The sequence below is a fragment of the Athene noctua genome, chromosome 10 (assembly GCF_965140245.1).
Source record: "Athene noctua chromosome 10, bAthNoc1.hap1.1, whole genome shotgun sequence".
In the NCBI taxonomy this organism is placed as follows: domain Eukaryota; kingdom Metazoa; phylum Chordata; class Aves; order Strigiformes; family Strigidae; genus Athene; species Athene noctua.
Genome location: NC_134046.1, coordinates 11,682,454 through 11,702,998, shown reverse-complemented (window position 1 = coordinate 11,702,998; position 20,545 = coordinate 11,682,454). Strand labels below are relative to the sequence as shown.

The 20,545-nt window shown below is 40.8% G+C and overlaps 1 protein-coding gene across 6 annotated transcripts in view; it reads right to left on the bottom strand.

Annotated features, from left to right (window-relative positions):
* Window positions 1-20,545, bottom strand: part of LOC141964007 (contactin-4) — a 340,757-nt gene that overhangs the window by 16,358 nt on the left and 303,854 nt on the right. The window lies entirely within an intron of this gene.

Below are 20,545 nucleotides of genomic sequence, written 5' to 3'. Positions count from 1 at the left end.
GCATTGCCGACAGAACTTGAGAAATTTGCAACGATCACTTAGGAAGATCCCTAATGCGACAAGTAGAACTATCACATCTTTGATTTTATCCTCCAATACCTTTCTGTATTTGTTGTATTGAAACGCTATTAATAAATCCTCCGTAATCCTCTTCTAGCCACCATCCTGATGAATAAGGAGAATAAAAGGCTGGGAAAGTGTGCAGCAGATCTGAAAGGCTTGGTTAAAATTGTTGAAAAATCTTGGAGATCAGAGATTATTTTATTTGAATCTTCTTACATCAAAGATTTGTTTCACAGTCATACATTGCTCACCATGGTTACCAAAACAACTATTATGCTGTTTGCAAATTAAATTTTGGTTTAAGAAAACTCCCTTAATGTAAAATCTCCAAAACTGAAATGAAGAAGCGTATATTGAAAACACGAGTGATATCTGCTCAGACCTGGAAAGGGAAAGATTAGGCTAACATTACTGTTATACGTTATGTCTATTGAAAACTTGGTGCTTGTAGAATACTGGCCTTGTTCTCTGATGGATAGTTTTACATTTTAAATCCAGGTAGTTTTCCCACTCAAAGAATAAATATAAATGATGAGTCACACCAACCAAACCTTTCACACCATGGAAACCAAAACTCTGCTCCAATAAGCTAAGTCCTGAAGTAATGTCAGCCAGAGGGGTTTTGGGGAAGATGTGGCTCTGAGTGTAGTAACTCCTCTGCCTGATGTGCAGCTAGTTTGGGTCAGACTGATTCACTTTTTAGGAATTCTGGTCTTACATGAGATGTCACTGATCTGTTGAACAAGAACTGAGCAAGTATTTTGGGCAGGTGAAGCAGAAGAAAGGTGGGAAAAGGCATTGTCCAAATCACAACACTTCCAAAGGAAAGTCCCCAGACCTGTGGGTCTTTGATGTAGCAAGTTCTGTCTGTTAAATATGGGCAGCAGCACATACCAGCTCCACCTTGTCCTTCAGGGCTAATCCCTTGTTCACAGCTGGAGTTCACGTGGAGCCTTTACTACTGGTTTAATTGTTTATTTTTTACTTCAGTTGTTCAGTACAAGCAAATGGTGGCACAGAACAATAAGCCTTGACACATTATGCAGACTTCAGCTCCTTATCCTTCCTGTGAATTCCCTATGTCTCTCAAGTTAACATTTGTCTTTCATTTCTGTTGACAAAAACACAATATTTTTTTTTTCTACTGGGCCTCAGAGGACATGAAAAGGAGAAAAATATTGCTTAACAATGAGACAAAAAGTTTGAAAATCATACACAGATAGATATTTTTGCTTATTTAAAAAGTCTATTCTGTACACCTGTCATGCTAAAAAACTATGAGCATTATTTATTCTGTGGTATATGAAACCAAAATCTTAACTACTTCTTCCAGAGACTGTTGGCCAACTGCTTAATTCTCTGCTAAAATAATAAGGATAAACCAACAAAGACATGCACTGGGCAGAACTACTCACTGAAGTTCAGGGGATGCAAAGCTGTTCCTGGGTTTTCAAAGACCTTACTGAAAGTGAACAGGAGGTGGTGAAAAAGATTTCATTGCTGACTATATAGGCTTCAGATCAGGTCCTCAGGGTCTTGGCTGTATTATCTCAAGACAAATTTAATTCATCTATATTTTGGTTTCACTTCTAACAAAATAAGAGTAACTCTTAGCAGAACCACAGTAGATGTTGTGAGACTTAACTATTATAATTAATACAAGGCATTGGGAAGTTCTCAGGAATAAGCAGCATAAGTGCATGTTACTAAAATAATGTTTAATTATTGCCTAGACTTATGACATTGGTTTTGTTTAACTGATGTGTCAGGATTTTACAGTCACTTGGGGTTTCTACTACTGAAACGCAAAAAGACCCAGAGAATCCCAAGCTCAGGATACTACAGAAATGCCCGCACCTGCAGTGGGCCTTGGGCACAGAATCACTTACTGAAATTTCTTTCAGTATCAGAAGTTCATCCCCTGCCCTGTTCAAAGCCTGTATGAAATATTTATGAAGGACTTGACTCTGAGATAAAATGGGTGCCTCCTACAAAGCCCTGAGCTCTCCTACATGAGTCCTGCAATGATCCGTGTAAGCTGCAGTCCTTAAGAAGTGTCAGCACCAAGATTTCACTGCAGCTAACCCTCACCTCCACAGCACTTTCTGCAAGAGGCGAGAAGTCCGTACCAAAAATCTGAGTCTTCCTGCAGCAACTCATACAGTTTATAAACATATGAAGAATGAAACATGGGTGTTTGCTAAAGACCTGCTTTCCAGAGCAGTTTAGCACAGCTCCTGTGGGCGCCGTAGGAACTTCAAGTGCCTGGTGCCTCCAAAAATCAGGCCCCCGGGTTTCAATCCAGTCATGTCAAGCAGCAGTGCAAGCTAATAGCAGAACACAGCAGGTTATGGGGACAGCTCACACAGCCTGGTGACAAATGACACGCGGGGAGGGCTCTGACCCAAACCATGTGCAGCAGGAGCGGGAGCCCCAGCCATGCACTTACAAATCGCCCCAAGGAGAATGCTTACCCATCTCTTCTCAAGGACTGGGAAAGCTGAAAAACAAAAACATCCCCTCCCCCCCTTTAATAACCCTAGCAGAGCAGCAAATGGAAAATGTTACTCAGAACTCAATTGAGGGCAGCGGAGTGTAGCCACACCTTGGAGATACACAGCCAAGTGGTGATCAAAATTATTAGATTTGCATTTTCAAAACCTGTAACTTCAGGCACTTTTTACATTATGGCAAGTGCTTTAATGATACCAAAATTGTGCTGGTTAGAATCCAAGTCAAAAATAAAAAGAAAACCAAAATGATTTTTTTTTTTTTTCTGAGCTAGCTACTCATTTATTTACTGTCCACTTGCAAGGCAAGAGGGAATCTAGGGAGACAGATAGTACAGGAGAGCTGATCTTAATACTCCGTTACTGTCCTGTCCCCTCTGAGTGCAGGTTATTTTCCTTAGATGTCAAGAACAGTTAATTAAAATAAAATTGCTATTTTGGTGATATTTTGAGCTGATATTTTCCTTTGGAGCAGGCTGGTGCATTTTGAGATGGTTTTGAAAATAAGACTAAAAGATTCAGTTACAGATAAAAGGTAAAAATTTCTATTAGGAATGTCCACCTGTACAGCTGCAAGTTTATGAGCCCTTCACAGAGGGAAGCGGTGCCTGGCACTTCCCAGCTCTCCTTCAGAAAGAACAGACAAAAAATGAGCAAAATTGTTCCAGGTCAGCTCTGAAAAAGTTCATCTAGCATTTCTGAGAACTTTTTAGAGGAGAAATAAGTGAATACTGCATGCCAACGGGAATGCTCTCAGGGGATGAAAAGCCCTCTGTCATAAAGAGGTAAAATTATCTGGTTTTTAGTCTCAAATAGCAAACAGCGAGGGGAAAAAATATCTACACTGTACACGCAAATGCATTCAATGAGTGTCCTGTAGGTATGGCAAACATGGTGACAGCAGATGTAAGCAAGTTTACACTGACCTTGGCTTTGCTACAGAGAAAGAGGAGACCTCTCCTGCAGAGGAGCAGGAGCAAGGCCTGTGCTGGGCTGTCACCTCTGCGGAGGGGTTGGTGCTTTGTCTGTAGGTGTCACTGAAGGCTCGGGGAAGCAGGAGAGCTCCCTCTCAGCCTTCCATGCTGGCATTTTCAGAAGCGCGCTTTGTCTGACAGAAACGGCACTGTTTTTGTTCCATGTGCAGTTTTCCTTGCATGCCAGCCAGGCTGGCAGCTCACGGAGCGGCTCAGCTTGCAGCTTGTCGCCAGAGCGGAGATGGTTTGAGCAGTGTGAAAGCTCCCGGGGATGGTCCTCAGCTGGAGCAGACCCGCACTGCTGCACAGGACAGCTCTGGACACCACCACCATCAGCCCCAGCCTCACTAGTGGGGTGCACTGCGGCCATCTGAGCTTTTCTTACCTATTTTTGTCCTGCATTACATCCCTTAGTTTCACTGCTGCAGCATATTGCAGAGAATTTGGTGTACTTCTGAATGATTTCATGTATTTGGTTTATATTACAAGAGATTTTAACAAAGTTTTCTTGCTGGCTTTCAGTTTGTTAGAAGAAACAGAGCTGAGCAGCACTTCCCGTCTGTAGGAAGGCTGAAATTGCTTCGCTTTGTCCCTCAGCCCCCGCTAAAGGGAACCCGTCATTAGCTGTGAGTGCCGCCTGCGTTTTGCGTCTCATTTCGGGAAGCTGTGATGCATTTCTGAGCTGCAAACCAGCAGGCTGCAGACACTGTGGGTACGGTCTGAGGGTAACAATTATCCAATCTAAAGAAACCATCCCACCCTGATTTTTTATCGATTGGGTGTCCATTAGGAGGGATTACTTGTTTAGTGTAAACAGCTTTGCATTGCTGTGTTTGCTTGTTGTAGCTCATGGTGTGCTATGTTGTGTCATATTGATCTGGAGGACATGACGAAGGGACACAATCTACATTGGCACGACATACGTTACATAAAATGAATCAGGGACTGACAGATATAATGCTTTTTTTTTTTTTTTTTAGAAAAATAGGTCAGTCCAGAGCACGTGAATATCTTTTGAATAATACAAGAGGACCAGGGCAAAGCAAGAAGTGATGTCACATATTTTGTGCCCCTCAGACAGATTTCAACTGACCAAAGGGTTTTTTCCACCTAGAGGCAGGCAGACCTGTCTGCATTCGATGGCTATGTGGCATCCTGTTTCCAAATGTGCTCATTTCCAATTTTGCTCATTGTGGAGGATGTGTGCTTCGCTCTGCTGGGACGGGATTCAGCGATGCTAATAACTGCAGTGCCTTCCATTTAAGGTTTCCAGAGTGCTTAGTAAACAATGAGATATGCTTTGCCAGCCCTGACTGCTAAAGTATTTTACTATAATAAAGGATTGAACTGTAACATGCTCAGGAGATATAGACTCCTGTTGTTGGCCTTAAATCTGTGGAACTGAGCATCTCAGAGAGATTAAAAAGAAGGAGATAATGTCAACATTTCCAACGCTGTTTTCTGAAACCTGAGCAACTAATACCTAAATGCTTATTTAGACATCTATCCTGGCATAGAGGAGGAGGTAGAAGAAGAATGAAGAGAAGAGAATACTCTGGCTTTGACATATTTACCCAGGGTAAAAAACCTGAAAAAATCAGATCTCCCCCCTCCCCCCCCAACTTAACGGTGCCTTCAGACTGTTTTACTTATAAGGGAAGTTTTCCAAGGTTTTGAAAAAGCTTATTCCTTCCTTTCTTCTTTCAGCCTTGCCCATTATCACTTTATTCAAGATTTGCTTGCTCTTTCATGCTGCTAGGTTTGGTTAATGCAAGTAATGGAAATCTTGTAAAAGATCCTCCACTGAAGGCCTGCAGTAGATGTCCCTCTCCTTTCACTCTTTTGCCTAAATAGGAAAAGTCTGTTGTAAATATTCATTGCTTTGGAGGGGAAAGTATTGCAAATGGACACAGATCAGCTGGTAAAACTGTAACAGCTGCTTATGGACAGAATAAGCATTGTCTGGTTCTTTAAATGGGAAAAAAACCCAGTGTTTTTGCTGAAGGATATGTACGTTTTCTTCAAATACATAAGAAATATTAGTATCCCACCTATTATACTCAGAGGGCATGTCTGAGTTAAACAGCAGGGAGCAGCTCAGATGTGTGATGGCCAGAGTGGGTGCTGCAGCATGCAGAGAGGAGGACATTTATTCCAGGCTGGGCCAGAGGAGACCATACAGACCAAAGCCATTTCGGCATATGAGGCTCTGACTCTCTGCATCGTGTAGTGTGATAGGAGCATGCCAGGGCATCTGTTAGTTGTTTAATGAAAGCCAGGGTGGATGACAAGGTAATTTCAGGTTCAGGCATGAATGCTCAAGTGCAAGAGTTTATGTTCAATTACCAGATGCTTCAAACAAGCAGCTAAGACAAAGGCAAGCGATGCCAAGCACACAGGGCTGCATCCAATGCGAGAGAAAACGGACAGAGCACTGCTTTCCTCAGGCTGAATTTCCATTCACGTTGCTGATACTCCTTATGTGGACCTAGGCAGATAAGCAGTACTTTCAAGTTTGATTAACCGTCTAATTACCTAATTGTCTTTAACAGCCATTAGTGTTACAACGTTAAAGATCCAACTACATTTTTTCCTTATCTGCATAAATAATTTCATGTACAAGATTTAAAAATAATTTTTTCTTGTAGATAAACTGTAACTTGAACATTTGGGACTCACTTTTTCTCATTTTGGAATACCAGCACGTTTACCATTTTCATTTTGTTTTTTATCAGAAGGACTTAATAAATGCATTGCAGATCAATGTCCTCTATTTGCAATGACATTTTACATTATTGTACAGATTTCAAGGCAAATCATGTCTGGAGATAATAAAAATCAATCTTGGAGGTAAAATAATCTGTTTTCTATGAGCAACCAAAAAATCGAAGTCCAATACATGAATACTCCAATGTGCTCTAATCGTTCCTTCTCTTCTATTTGTGAATGAAACATTTATCCAAGACCATGAAGTCAAAATCATCTGAGACTCAACCAGCTAAACTTCTGGGAGGTTTTAGTGCTCTGGACACCATTGGACACTATGAGAAATGCTGAGAAGAGGAAAATACAGCCCTGAACTAAAAAGATGAATAGCCAGTGAATAACTAAACACATAGTATGAATTAATACAGCAAACTACAGCTATCTTAATAGATTGTTTGATTACCTTATGGGGCATGGCCAAAATGAAGATTAAAAAAGAAATGGGGAAAGTGTTTACAATATTTGGCCTTTACAATATCACAGATGTGAGCTGTGATGAAACACATATATGCTTTCAGGAACAGACACATGCCTCTTATGTTAATATAACTCTTATTTTTCATATCATCAGCTATTATACACATGCTTTTTCAAGACAAGTAACTGATTTATAAGGCATGTTTCTTAACAGAAAATTTTGAAGCATTTACAGTATCCTCTGGTGTGTATTAGGGTAGTTCAGCCTAATAAAATATAATCTTAATAAAAGGGAATTTAGGCCTGCGACTAAAGTCACTTCTCTAATTTTAGACATGTATGTGGTTAGTGGTCTAGATCTTTCCATGTAATCAGGCAGCACAGATTTTTGGCAATGAAGGTAGTGATACATGGCCATGTATTTAACGGGGATTAAGGAAAGGAGGGTGGAACATCTGACCTTTCCTGGAAGAGCGGAGACTCTGATTCAGCAATACACACAGTTGAGCTGGGCATTTAGGACAGGCTAAAATTGCTTCCCTGAAAGAGGATCTTTATCTTGCAGTCCACTTGGCTTAAATCTTGCCATATCAGAACCACAGCAGTGTGGGGGACATGCAATTATTTTTAGATAGGTGCTTCAGCACATCACATGAGCCCCTTTCTCTTAGGAAGCCTGTTTTCTGTTAGTGTGGACAAGGTTTTTTTAAGAGGAGAGTTTAGATGTTCCTTGTGACTGCACTCCTAAGTAACCTGTCCAGCCAGCTGCTGAAGATTCTCTTTTAAGAACAGCAGTTTCCTTCTCAGCTTCATTCAGAGCTGAACTGCAGTCGAGGTACAAGTTATTAACATATTTCTTAAACTGACATTGAAAAAGAGCTTCCCACAGATTGAAAACTGTCTAAACTTGATGTAAGAGTCTCCCTCCCAGGAATTAATGCCTCCCACTTCCCAGACAGGGACTAGGCAGTCAATCAAGGGATTGCATTTCTGCATACTCAAATATGCATTCTTTGTGTGGCTGAATAATAAATGAAGGTTAATTTAAATCTGAAAACACATTAAGAATGGAATTGCATCAAAGGATACTGGGGAGGGATGTGCCATTATAGCAAATTCAAAGACAAAATATATGAAAATATATCCACTCCACTGAGAGTACAGAGAGTGTTACTTAAATAACAAGAGGGCACAATACTTCATTTTAACCTCCATTTTACTTAGCGCAATGCAATCTTATCGAATCAAGCTCTCTCCATACAATTGTGACAAAGAAAATAATATGTAATGGGGTCTGGAAATGACAATCAAATCTGTCACTCATAAAAATCTGTACTTGCTCTTTACAGCAGCATGCAACGGTGCCTGATTACACTACAAAACACAAACATCCCTTCTCTATCTCTTTGCATTTCAGACTAAAATAGAAGCCACTTCACTTCAGAGGTGCCTTAAATGAAATTGGTGTATTTGACAAACGATTGAACTGTTTGTGACACACTTTACAGATAACTCGGTGAATTCAAGGTGTCACCTTTTGTGGGCTATTGATTGCAACTAGCTGATATCCGTCTTTTCAAGTATGGAATAATCTACTGTCATTTCAAAAATGATGGCCATCTTACAGAGAAGGTTAATCAGATACAGGAGAAATCATATCTAATCGTTGATAAATTGTAAGTCACTTAAGGATCAATCACCGTTCTCCTTGTAACACAAGCCACGGGTAATTGTGCAAATGTAATGCCATGCAGTTTGCTGTGCAGCCCATGTACACACTGGCCAACAGCATTTTGCCCCTTTGAATAGTTCAGCCTGCTGAGATGGTTGATTTATGGCACTTTTGAATATGTTTTGAATAGTAATGACCATAAATAAACAATTTAAAAAAAATAAGCAGAGCAGCAATAATACGATACGCAGGCATTCAAACTGCAAAATTACGCAGTGACTGGCAGAGTCTTTGCATTTTTATAGCACAGTATATGTTTTAGGTCTCTCCTATCCAAGTTCTATCTCTATTAATTACACCCTCCTCACCAGGACCAAGATGTTCTGACATGCCAGAATAGATCCCAAATTAAGAGTCATTAGGAGCAGATGCCTCTTGAGCTGTCAAATTTACAGAACAGCATGAAAATCACTAGCTGGACTTTCCAGCTTCCCAGCGAATGATCCATAGCTTAACCATCCTTAACGTCACCCAGATCAAGTCTTGCATGTGTCATGAGTATCTTGGGATAAGCTAGTCCTGGCATACAGGTCATTTATCAAGCAGCCAAAGACACATTCATCTTTCCAAGTACCTGGTGTGAATGCAGTGAGTGCATCACCATTCGTATTGGTAAGGGGAACTAGATGGCAGCACCTACTGATACCTCTGAAAAAGGAAAACTTTTTACTATTACATTAATATTAAGAAAACAGGCAAATTTAATATTATTCTACTTCATTGTCAATATGTTTTAACTAGGTGAAAATAAACCTTTTCACTAAACTGCTCTATCAATATATTTACACAGAGTTAGTAAAATCTACATACATTCTGCAATACAGGTATGTGTGTAAATATCATTTTATACAATAATGCAATTTTCAGGAAGACACAATACATCTTGGTTCTCAAAATTAATACAATTTAGAACACATAGCAATTTTTTGCATGCTTTGCAAACTTCATTGCCTGACCCTTGTAGAACCTGTCTTACGGACAGTGACTGGAGAGACTTCATAAAGGCCAGCACTTAAAAACATCTTAGGGATCAGAACTAATGGTTGTATTTGAAATTACCAGCTCTATGCTGCACATCAGCAAAATATACTTAATATTTCCATTACTAACTTGGTTTGACCAGTGTATCCTGAGGGATTACTGTGCACGGATGGGAAAAACTCTTACGTCCACAAAAGAACAGGAGAGTTTTGTCCTTGCTAAATCATTGTCATTCTCCAACTGAGACTTTCTTGGTTATTCAGGCAAAGAAGTGGGACCTACTGAATATATGCTCATTCTTAAATGAAAACAGCACCCAGGGTGATTCCAGAGACAAACTTCTGCCATTTAGCAGTTTTACCACTTCTCAACCCTACTTTTAAAATACAAATCCATCCTGGTCCAGCAGGTTCTTTGCTGCTTCCAGATGTCTTAAGCCGCTGGTTTGGTGGATCTGTGCTGTTGAGCTCTAATGGGCAACCAGGACTTACTGCCTTACTCTAACTTTCCTCATTTCTAATGTACAGTTCCTTTTTGCCCTTCCTCCCTCTACCTCTTGGCAGATTAGAAAAAAATAAAATAAATTTCTTGACAGAAAGCGGGCTATCATGATTCATTAATTTTAGTAAGCACCAAATGTATTCGTTTATTGAAGAGTTTGAAACTCCATTGGAACACAAAACTCAATATAAAGACCCAGGAACAGCACAGAGAGTTTCCCACTGGAACTCATGGCTATCTGTCATTAGGAAAAACGACCACCTCCATTTTCACTGTGGAGTGTCTATCTCCTGCTGTTATTACAATGGTTTATCAGCTGGGTGGGTTGCTGTACCCGTCCTGTGAATGCCTTCAACCAAAGTATTTCTCTAAAGCAGCATCTGCTCCTACTATTTTATAATTAGCATATAATTAGTAGAAGTTCTCACAAATAGCTCCCATAGAGAAATGACTCTACCACACAACAGAAAGATATAAAATTCCCAAGCTATTTACAATCTACACTAAAAAGAAATCTGGGCATTTCTCTACTGCCTCAGGAAATGACATCCAGAAAACAAGACATAATTAAGAAGTTGTTATGCAGTGGGCAGGACGAGACATGACAATCTGCATGCAGGTAGGGCAATCAATTATGCGAATAACTTTAAAAAATTATTTTCAGTTTCAAAAAAATCTTGTCAGGTCAGCTCAAAAGATCAATCTCAAATAAAAAGGTCAAACTTTTTATAAACTAAACAGTTAGAAAAAAATTATTACTGCCACAGCATCCAGTTTTCTTCCATTTAACATAATTTTAAACCAAAATTGAAATAACTGTTTAAATAAAATCTTATTTCAAATAGAAAGTTGATGCCCCTAATTAATAATTCTAATGCTGAATTCTTATTCAAGTTCTACATACAAATAACAGAAAAATTTAAGTCTGTTCAGGCCAACTTGTGGAAAATATACAATATCAAAAAGTACCTGCAAGTTTAAGTCAAATGAAGACAGCTCAATAGCACTTACACAAACTCAGCTACAAACCTCAGGAATTTACAAGTATCCGAAGAACTGAATCAGGCAACAGGGAGTGGCTGAGCAAGGGAGTGGGGATTTATTAGCTCTCTTCAGAGGTCTTTGCAGAGGGAGCATATCCAGACCCACAGGCTGGCACGTGGCTCCTGCTAGGGGCAGCACAGCATGGGAGCCAGCCTGTTAAACACTGGTTTGAATATTTAGACTTTAAATCACAACCAAATGTGAGCAATTAAGCTTAACAGATTTCCATCAAAAATAAAATTAGATAAGCAAAAGAGGAGGAAGGGTATAGAGTGAAGAGCAAGGCTGTTCTTTGAGTTGATGGCCAGCATGGGCACAGACCTTGGAGTGAGAAGGACTAAAATGAGCTCTCCTCCTTACTTTCTGTCTGAGCTCGAGCAAGTCATTAGAAGTCCCCGCTGCCTTATTTGCCCAGCCTATAGAATGGAAATAAGACCTTCATTATAAACTTGTTCGTCTTCTAATAACACTGTGCACAGCAGATATTTTTATTTAAGATTAACTTTTTCTTGAAACCCTGTTGAGACTTCCATGCTACCACAGGCAAGAATGAAGTCCAAACACCTATTTCTGAACAGATTAAGTAAGAACAGAACGAGCAAAAAAAGCCTTGAAAAAAATTTCCTGGGTCACAAAGGTCTAATTTGTTTCCTGGCGAAGGCGAGAAGGTCTCTCAATGTCCTGTGTTCTCTTACAAGGAAGTGACTCGTCTCCATGTTCCAATTAATTAGTGACACATCGAGAAGACAAACCCATTTTCCAAGGGATGTGCTACTGTTTTGCTCTCTCACTGGTTGAGCCCTGGTACTGAGGTTAAAGGAAGGGGCAGGATGGAGGCAGAATCACATGTGAAATAAAAATAACAACCTGCCAGACCATTCTGTCATTATAACTTGCTCAGAATCCCCAGTTCCTACTTTACTGAATAAATATACAACATAGACCATCATTAAAAAGTGTCCCTGACATTTCTCCTGTTACATGGCATTTTACTTCAAATTAGCCCCAAGTTATTCTTATGTAAATAATTTCAAAAAAAAAGAATCGATCCAACTTGCAAATACACACACACAAAAGAGGAGGAACAAATAGCATGTCAGTGCTACCATCGCTCCTTTCAGCCTAGTTTCAGCGATGAACAACTTTGTCCCTGAGCACGCAGCTTTGCTAGGGCTTCAGTCATAGCCTACAACACTTCTCCCAGGGAATGACGTTCACTGTCAACTGCACCAAACAGTTTAGTTACCAGGACTAATGGATTCAGGCTTGGATTTTTACAGAGACCATACTACTGTGTTATTAAGACACTAAAGGAAATTTTTACCAGTGAAATACTGCTAACTTTCTAAATAAACTCTGATAAAGATTACTATTGGGATATATTCATAAAGAAGATAGAAGAAAACACAATACTAAAATATCCAACTTTGATCACTAGTTCTTCATGATACTCTTAAAAGTGTCAAAAGTAATGAAAGCAAAATTAATATGCTAAGTGTGTGTGTAACAGAGAGAGAAAGAGAGAAGCAACCCAAGCCATAGCAAGTCAATTCAGTGAGAAAACTTCTGTATTTCAGAGTCAACCTGCTTTTGAGTCATGAACATTGGTATTATGTCATATTCCTAAATGACTGGCTTGAGCACTGTGATACACCACACCTAGAATTTAACCTATTCCAGTGGTGCCTGATATTAAATTCTCTCTGCCATCACAATTTTTGGATTAAGACAAGAGACTCTAGTCTCCATATTAACTTTGATGGGATTGCTTATAATCTTACTTAAATTGCATTAGAAGAGGGGAAATTCAGGTCCCAGGAGTCCCTAATATTGCAAGCACTACCTCATCATCATTCAGCAGTGCTTTAGTTCCTCTCTGATGTGTCAAACCCCATCACTCCTAGTCTTTATCTATGTGCCACTTGGCTATTATTTTCTGATAAGCAACTTCGAGTAACCTGTGCAATCCAGCTAGGCTCAGGGAGAAAAAGTCACAACAGCTCAAAACCTCAGAAGTTTGGTTCTGCTAAGCTGCTTCCAAAAACGCTTCTGAGAAAATACACAAAAGGACTGATATTTCCCCAAGTACTGTCCCAGATTCTTTTCTTCAACACTCTTACACTTTTTCCTCCTACAACAGAAAATGTGCTCTCTAAACACTTCCTCTGTATCTTTGATGTTAAAAACATAGCCTTCAGGCCAGTCTGTTCTTAGTCACTATTTTCAAGGATATAAAGTTCCTATCCTAAGAGAGTCATTATCACCATCTCCCTTTATTCTCCCATACTGCTTCCTTCATCTTTACGCGAAACAGAGATCAGCATTGCTTTCTCAATGCATGTTACGTTTAGATCATCACCTCTCCTAACTGCACAGTCAGACAGAATGACTTTGGTGTGGAGAGGAGTGGTTCTAGGGAGACCTGCTCCCATCTTCCACAACAGGACCGCACCCTACAATGATCTCGGTTTTCTCTGTTGTATTCTTTTCTCTTAAGAGTATGGCCATAATTTACCCAAGAATTGTGGAAGCTCATGTCTGAAGTTCATCCCACTGCATGCTTTGAAAAAGGACAAACTGTACATATCCTCCTTTGGATAACATGTAATGCAGGTAGATTTACAAGATCTTCTTGAGCAAAGAAGAGACATGGAATCACATCCCACAGCAGTACAACTGTCATGTTTAATTTTCTAGAAATCAAAAAAGTTCCATGAAACTAAAAGCTTGAGGAGACAGATATTCCGCTGTCAGAAATTCCTGGTAACTCCAGTAAGACACACAAAGCTCCAGGAACTGAGACATGGCCCCTTCTATCCAAGCCCATTGGACTCCTTTCTTCCTAGGTAGCCCATAGGTGTGCAGAGCCAGCAGCACGAACTGTCAACTGCCAGAGCCGCTAGCATGGGTGAGGTCAATCTGCTGGGCTGCCTCCGACTGATTTACTGCCTTCAACATCCTTCTGGCTTGCTCTGTGTGGCAGTACTGCCTCCTTAACTGGGTTGTACCATGCTGGCTCATCCTACAGACCTCAGCTCTTCCTACTTCTCGTAGTAGCTCTTTTCTGAGAGCTAAAGCAATCCTCCACAACAGCAAGGGAAATGGGTGGAAAATGTTAAGTCAAACGCATTCCCTTTCTTACAAATTTGTAACTGCCCCCAGTCTGATAGTAATTTCCAGTCAACAAAGTCTGGCTAATCTTCTTCACTTATGAAATTAACTATTGGATAAAATAGTTTGTTGCTTATGTTTTGTACACAATCATACACAGAAACACACACACATATAATCAAACACACTACATTTATTTTGATTAAAATATCTATCAGAAGTCCTTGATCTGTGGTTTCAACTATGTTCATTTGTATTAAAAAACTGAAAAATATTTTAACCTTTCTGAAATGATATGTTAAAATAAATTGAAGTAAGTTGATGAAAAGTGATAATTAATCTTCTTTCGTCTCATTAAGAGTCTGTGTTTAACCTATAGGTCATCTCCTCTTTCAGCTGATGTATGGATTTGATCTTCAATGATGAGCTAAACAACCCAATCTTGTATGGATGATTGAGAACTCCTGAACCTCTTGCTTTTTTGGGAGCGGACAAGAAAATTCCTAAAACAAAAGTGCTGAGCTTTTTAAGAGTTATTCTAAACCTTTTTTTTTTTTTTTTTTTTTTTTTAAATGGCAGGAGAGGTTGCAGTAATGCTGATCTTGCAATTGTGGGTTTAAGAGAAAATACAGAACAAAAAAATTTCCCCCCCCCCCATGGGGTATACAAACATAACAGTTAAACTTTAAAAAAAAATGGTTTTTTTTCTACATTATGTTTTGTCTTGACTTCCTTATTTACCCGTGCATTTATCAGTTTTAAGACCCCTGATGTGCCTGAAGGTGACTGAGGATTGGAGGGACACAGAGGAGAAAGGAGAAGGTGGTGGGGAGGGAAGTGCAGGGAAGAATTTGCTGCATTTACCATGATCCAGAGCAAATATCTCACTGACTGGCACTCTCTACATCAGAATCAGATAGGCAACGTACCTGCAGAGGCTGCTCCGTAAGAGTCAATATATTTGTATTTCTGCTTTTAAAAATATAACTCTAATAATGCTAGAGATAAGTCCAAAATCAGCAAGAGAGATAGGCTGGAGATCTATGTTTTTTAATATCAAGCTCTTCACCAAGATGACTTTTATCACATTAATGGCTAAATCACACTGATTGTAAAACAGCCAAAATGAGGCAATTAGTAAGGCCTGTGACAGCCACAGGAAACGAAACGCACAAGGTTTTCAGGGCAAGCCAGATGGATATCTTCAATATATTTCTTATTGTCTGCTTGTGGTAATATGTTCAATTAAACTGAATCAGTACTACAGAAGACCCTTTGAATTGCCTGAAAAAAAAAATTAATTGTCTGCTGCAAATTTAATGAAGCTTAACAGTTGTATTATGTTTACAAGTTTTATTTGTTATGATCAGTAAGTGCTTACAAGAAAAAAACCCTAACTTACTTCATTCAACTAGTCCTAAGAGCAAACCATTGGTATTTTACAGCTTATTTCATTTACATGTTTCTTTGCCATTTTGGACTGTTTTTGTCCTTAGCAGCTGACCTAATTTTTTCTCTCCCAAATAAGAAACCGAAAGCTCTTGCAGTGCTATTCACAAACAGTTTTGAGTTAAGTCTCACTCAATGGTTCAACCACAAACCTGTGTTATGACGTGTACCCAAAAGCACCAATGGAAATGCCCCGCCATGGGCTAGTCCCTCTGACACTTGCTACAGTCCTCACTGATGTCTGAGCAAGGTCTTGGACCCTCCCGAGCACAGTGCAGCCAACAGCCCATGGCTGTCGTGTTTGAACAAGTTCACATTAAGGAAATCAAGAGCAAAAGGTGAGTTTGAGCAGACCTGAGGAAGGGTGGTTTTGGGAAAGGCTTGATGGCAGATGAGGCATCTGCTTCTTGTTTTGTCACTTCCGTTAGAATAATTACAACCTTTTTACTTCAATTAACTGTCAGAAAAATGGGAATGCTGACATGATACACAGCTATTTCATCTACCCTGGGGTGCTTTGGGCATGAATAGATTTTTCTGATGACCTTGGGCTCTCACCTGAACAGAGCTGTGAGAAAAAACAAATGTTTACCAGACTCAGGTGTAACATACGCAGAGGAGATGCACCTGCCAGCTCTGAAACACAAAGGTGAGCTCCTTACAGCTGCAGAAGGAAATGTGGGGAGGCATCATGTAACTCTGACTGTGGTTTGCAGTAGGAAATAAACATGTCAGTTGCCTGAAACTATAAAATACTTGATTAAACCTTGTGTTTGAAGTGACATATGGAGAAGAGCTCCTTAAAAGCTGCAAGGACTCTGAGGTATCTACTGGATATCAGCCCCACCACCAGCTTCTACTTGAAGTTTTTCCACCCAGGGTTTGTTAAGGAGATCCAGCAAAGTGCAGACTGAAGCATTGGGGCTACCATGGTTGAGGGGAGGGAGGAGTAGATGGGGCAGATGCACAGCTCTCATTTATAATTGTGCCCTTCATGCAGTGCTTTGGGTCATAATTTTGCTTAAACATAGCAAAAGCCCCTTAATTGTATCCAGGAAATAACTGGTGTCAGTGGAAATAGTCCAATTAGAGCCAAATAAATTCCTTCGCAATTTTACTGCCAAAGATTTTTGCTTTCATTGTTAATTGTTAAAATCAAGCATTTGCTACTGGTTGCGAGTTAGATGTCAAGAAAGATTTTCAAACTTAGAAATAAGTTTTATTTCCTAAACATGAAAATACAGCATCAGCTGCTGAGGAGATGGGCTCTGAAGAGGAGGATGGCAGTGGGGTATCCTTCTGAAAGCATAAAAAAATCCCACAACAAAACCACAAGCCGAGAAGGCAGAAGCCCAGGGAAGAGGGAGAGCCTCAAGCCGCTCCCCCTGAGCAGGGAGTGAGCTGGGAACGAGGGCAGCGGGGACCCAGAGTGGGCAGAGCCTGGAGTGACGATGCCCAACGGCCCCCACGTACAAGAGCAGCCCCAGGGAGTGCGAGCGACCAGGAGTGCGGCAACAGGGTGGGCAAACAGGGCGGGCAAACAGGGCGCGGAGCCTTGGAAGGGCACGGGGCGGCAGTTTGCGCGGCAGTTCGTGCAGGCAGGGCGAGCGGACAGGGCACAGTCCCTCTCCTGGGTCTGGAGCTCATCTGAACTAGTTGTCATCGTCCTCCCCGAGTAGACTGAACTATTGTCTCCACTCGGGGCAAAAGGCTGTGGATGTTGTCTACCTTGACTTTATGAAGGCCTTTGACACCGTTTCCCACTGCATTCTCCTGGCGAAACTGGCTGCTCGTGGCTTGGATGGGCACACGCTTCATTGGGTAAAAAACTGTCTGGATGGCCGGGCCCAAAGAGTTGTGGTGAATGGAATTAAATCCAGTTGGCGGCCGGTCACGAGTGGTGTCCCCCAGGGCTTGGTTTTGGGGCCACTCCTGTTTAACATCTTTATTGATGATCTAGACAAGGGGATCGAGTGCAACCTCAGTCAGTTTGCAGATGACCTCAAGTTGGGTGGGAGTGTTGATCTGCTCGAGGGTAGGGAGGCTCTGCAGAGAGACCTGGACAGGCTGGAGCCATGGGCTGAGGCCAGCTGGAGGAGTTTCAATAAGGCCAAGTGCCGGGGGCTGCCCTTGGGCCACAACAACCCCCAGCAGTGCTACAGGCCTGGGGAGGAGTGGCTGGAGAGCTGCCAGTCAGAGAGGGACCTGGGGGGGTTGATTGACAGCCGGCTGAACAGGAGCCAGCAGTGTGCCCAGGTGGCCAAGAAGGCCAAGGGCATCCTGGCTTGTGTCAGCAATAGCGTGGCCAGCAGGGACAGGGAAGGGATCTGACCCCTGTACTCGGCACTGGTGAGGCCGCACCTCGATTCCTGTGTTCAGTTTTGGGCCCCTCGCTACAAAAAGGACATTGAGTGACTCGAGCGTGTCCAGAGAAGGGCAACGGAGCTGGTGCAGGGTCTGGAGCACAGGTCGTACGAGGAGCGGCTGAGGGAACTGGGGGTGTTTAGTCTGGAGAAGAGGAGGCTGAGGGGAGACCTCATCGCCCTCTACAGCTACCTGAAAGGAGGGTGCAGAGAGATGGGGATGAGTCACTTTAACCAAGTAACAAACTATAGGACAAGAGGGAATGGCCTCAATTTGTGCCAGGGAAGGTTTAGACTGGATATTAGGAAGCATTTCTTTCCAGAAGGGGTTGTTGGGTGTTGGAATGGGCTGCCCAGGGAGGTGGTGGAGCCCCCATCCCTGGAGGGGTTTAAGAGTCATACTTGACATAGTGCTGAGGGATCTGTCAGTGTGAGGTTAATGGTTGGACTGGATGATCTTGGTGATTCTGTGATACTCAAGAATACATCAGTGCTTACATATCTCTATGGCTCTCTCTAAACTTTTTTTTGCCTATAAAACCCTGATTTAGAGATTCTGTAGAACAACAGTTTACCTTCTAAACTGATGCTTTCTCCTTGAAATTTTAAAAAACAATGTATTACACCTGATAAGGAATATTCATTGATGTCTGGACTACATAGACAAACTATGTCCAGCCACTACTAAAAAATTCTTTAACAATCAAAAACTTCTTTTGACTTTTTCAGAGTTCTATGTCTTTGGTACATGTAGAAGATCTTGGCTTTGCTACCAGTTGAACACACACCTTGTGTGCTATCCGGCATAATTATAAAAAGCCCATAAAATATGGACAGCGCTAAAGTGCTGCTCTGGGATTATTACTTTATACTCTGCCTCTCTTTTTAAAATTATATTTTGTGCTTTCAACACCAGGTGTCATTTAACCAGGTCCTTTCTTAAGAGCTGAGGCATTACCAACATGAATTTAAATTAGATTGAACTGAACTGTGAGGAAAGAAAAATAAAGACCTTGCATGACCTTAAACACTGCTGATCAAGACAGACCTCAGAAAGAGTGACAGAGAGGCTATTCACGTTGCAAAATGACTAACCACTAAACCCATGACATATGGACAGATGGTATGGAAAATGCCTGCAATAGTTTTTTGGGACAGCTTTCCATATAAGAAAAGAAGCAGCAATGCATCTGATGCGGGGAAAAAACAGGGAGGTATAGAGAGGGTTTCTAGTAATGTAAATTGTGCTTAAACGGGTTAACAGATTGAAGTATCGGCTGCATTTTTGCCTTGGTTAATGTAAAAAAACCTAGCATCTTAATGCATGGTTTACTCTACATCTTAGGAAAAAAGTGAACCCACCCACCCCCAAGCAATTGATATTCCAGTTACTCCAAAGCAGTCATGACATAGTTGAAAACAGCTGGTAAAATTCACAGTGTGACAGTTATTTGTATTCACCGATTTAAGAAAAAAAAACCAAACCAAAAAAAGGACACTCACAAAAATACAGACACTCTTTGCTGGAAGATTAGCATTTCATATAACTGCCCAGTAAAACCATTGCACAGTTCCTCTGCAGCCAGACCCATTCCGAGTACACCCTAACAAGGAAAGACTTTGTTAATGTACCCAACACCGCTGCAGAACTACACAGATATATTTCAAGAAACTTCTATGTATTTTTGACTAAGAGAAAGATCAGGTTTATTGAACACCACCTTTTTTTATTGGTGGAATCTGTAATGGCACTATGAGAAGTAGCTTAGTTGTAGGCAAGTCCAGCACTTGCTGATCTCAGTAGTGCAAATGGCTGTAGCGTTAGATTTAAAGCTGGCACAGAAGCCAAAGCAGATGCTGAAGAACATAGTCAGCAATACTAACTCTGTTATGCAGAATCAGTGTCTGTGATAAATGAAATAAATTATCTGTAAGTATAAAACAAGACATAAATAGACACATAAACCATCCTAATGGTGGAAATAATTTTGTACGGAACACACAACTGTGATCTAGAACTTGATGATAACACCCTGGATATTCACTCTGGATTCAGTTTATTTATGAATATCCAGCTGAAAAAAATCTGAAGTGTGATAATATGTAAACATTTCCGAAAGAGTAAAATAATCCTCTGAAAACCCATAAGGGATCATTCAGACTGTATGATTTTCCATATGAGTTTGATCTCTCTATTTTATGAGTTTTACTTTTTAGACGACTATAATGTAAAAATGGGATTAGTTTAAAAGTCCGCCTGGACTTTTAAGCTTATAAACAAATAATACATTAAAAAAAAATCAAACTGAACGTGTTATACCAAGTCATCTTTAACACAATTATGGGGGGTTATAATGAGGTCTTCAAAGGTAAAAAGAACTACAAGTGATTGAAATTCCATTGCTGTGAAATTCAACAGCCAGTGTTTCACGATGAGCACTGTTGGTGCAGGCACATCTGTGCCCAGCCTCTGCACCGTTCAGCTTCAGAAGGCTGATGAGTATGAAGGTATCAAAGTCACCTCAGCCCAACCAAAGAACATTATGCACAAATAGAAAAGGAGGCATAAGCAATTCTGTTTGATTGCATGTGTGCTCGTTATCACATACCATCTTACTGTATTATGTGGAAATT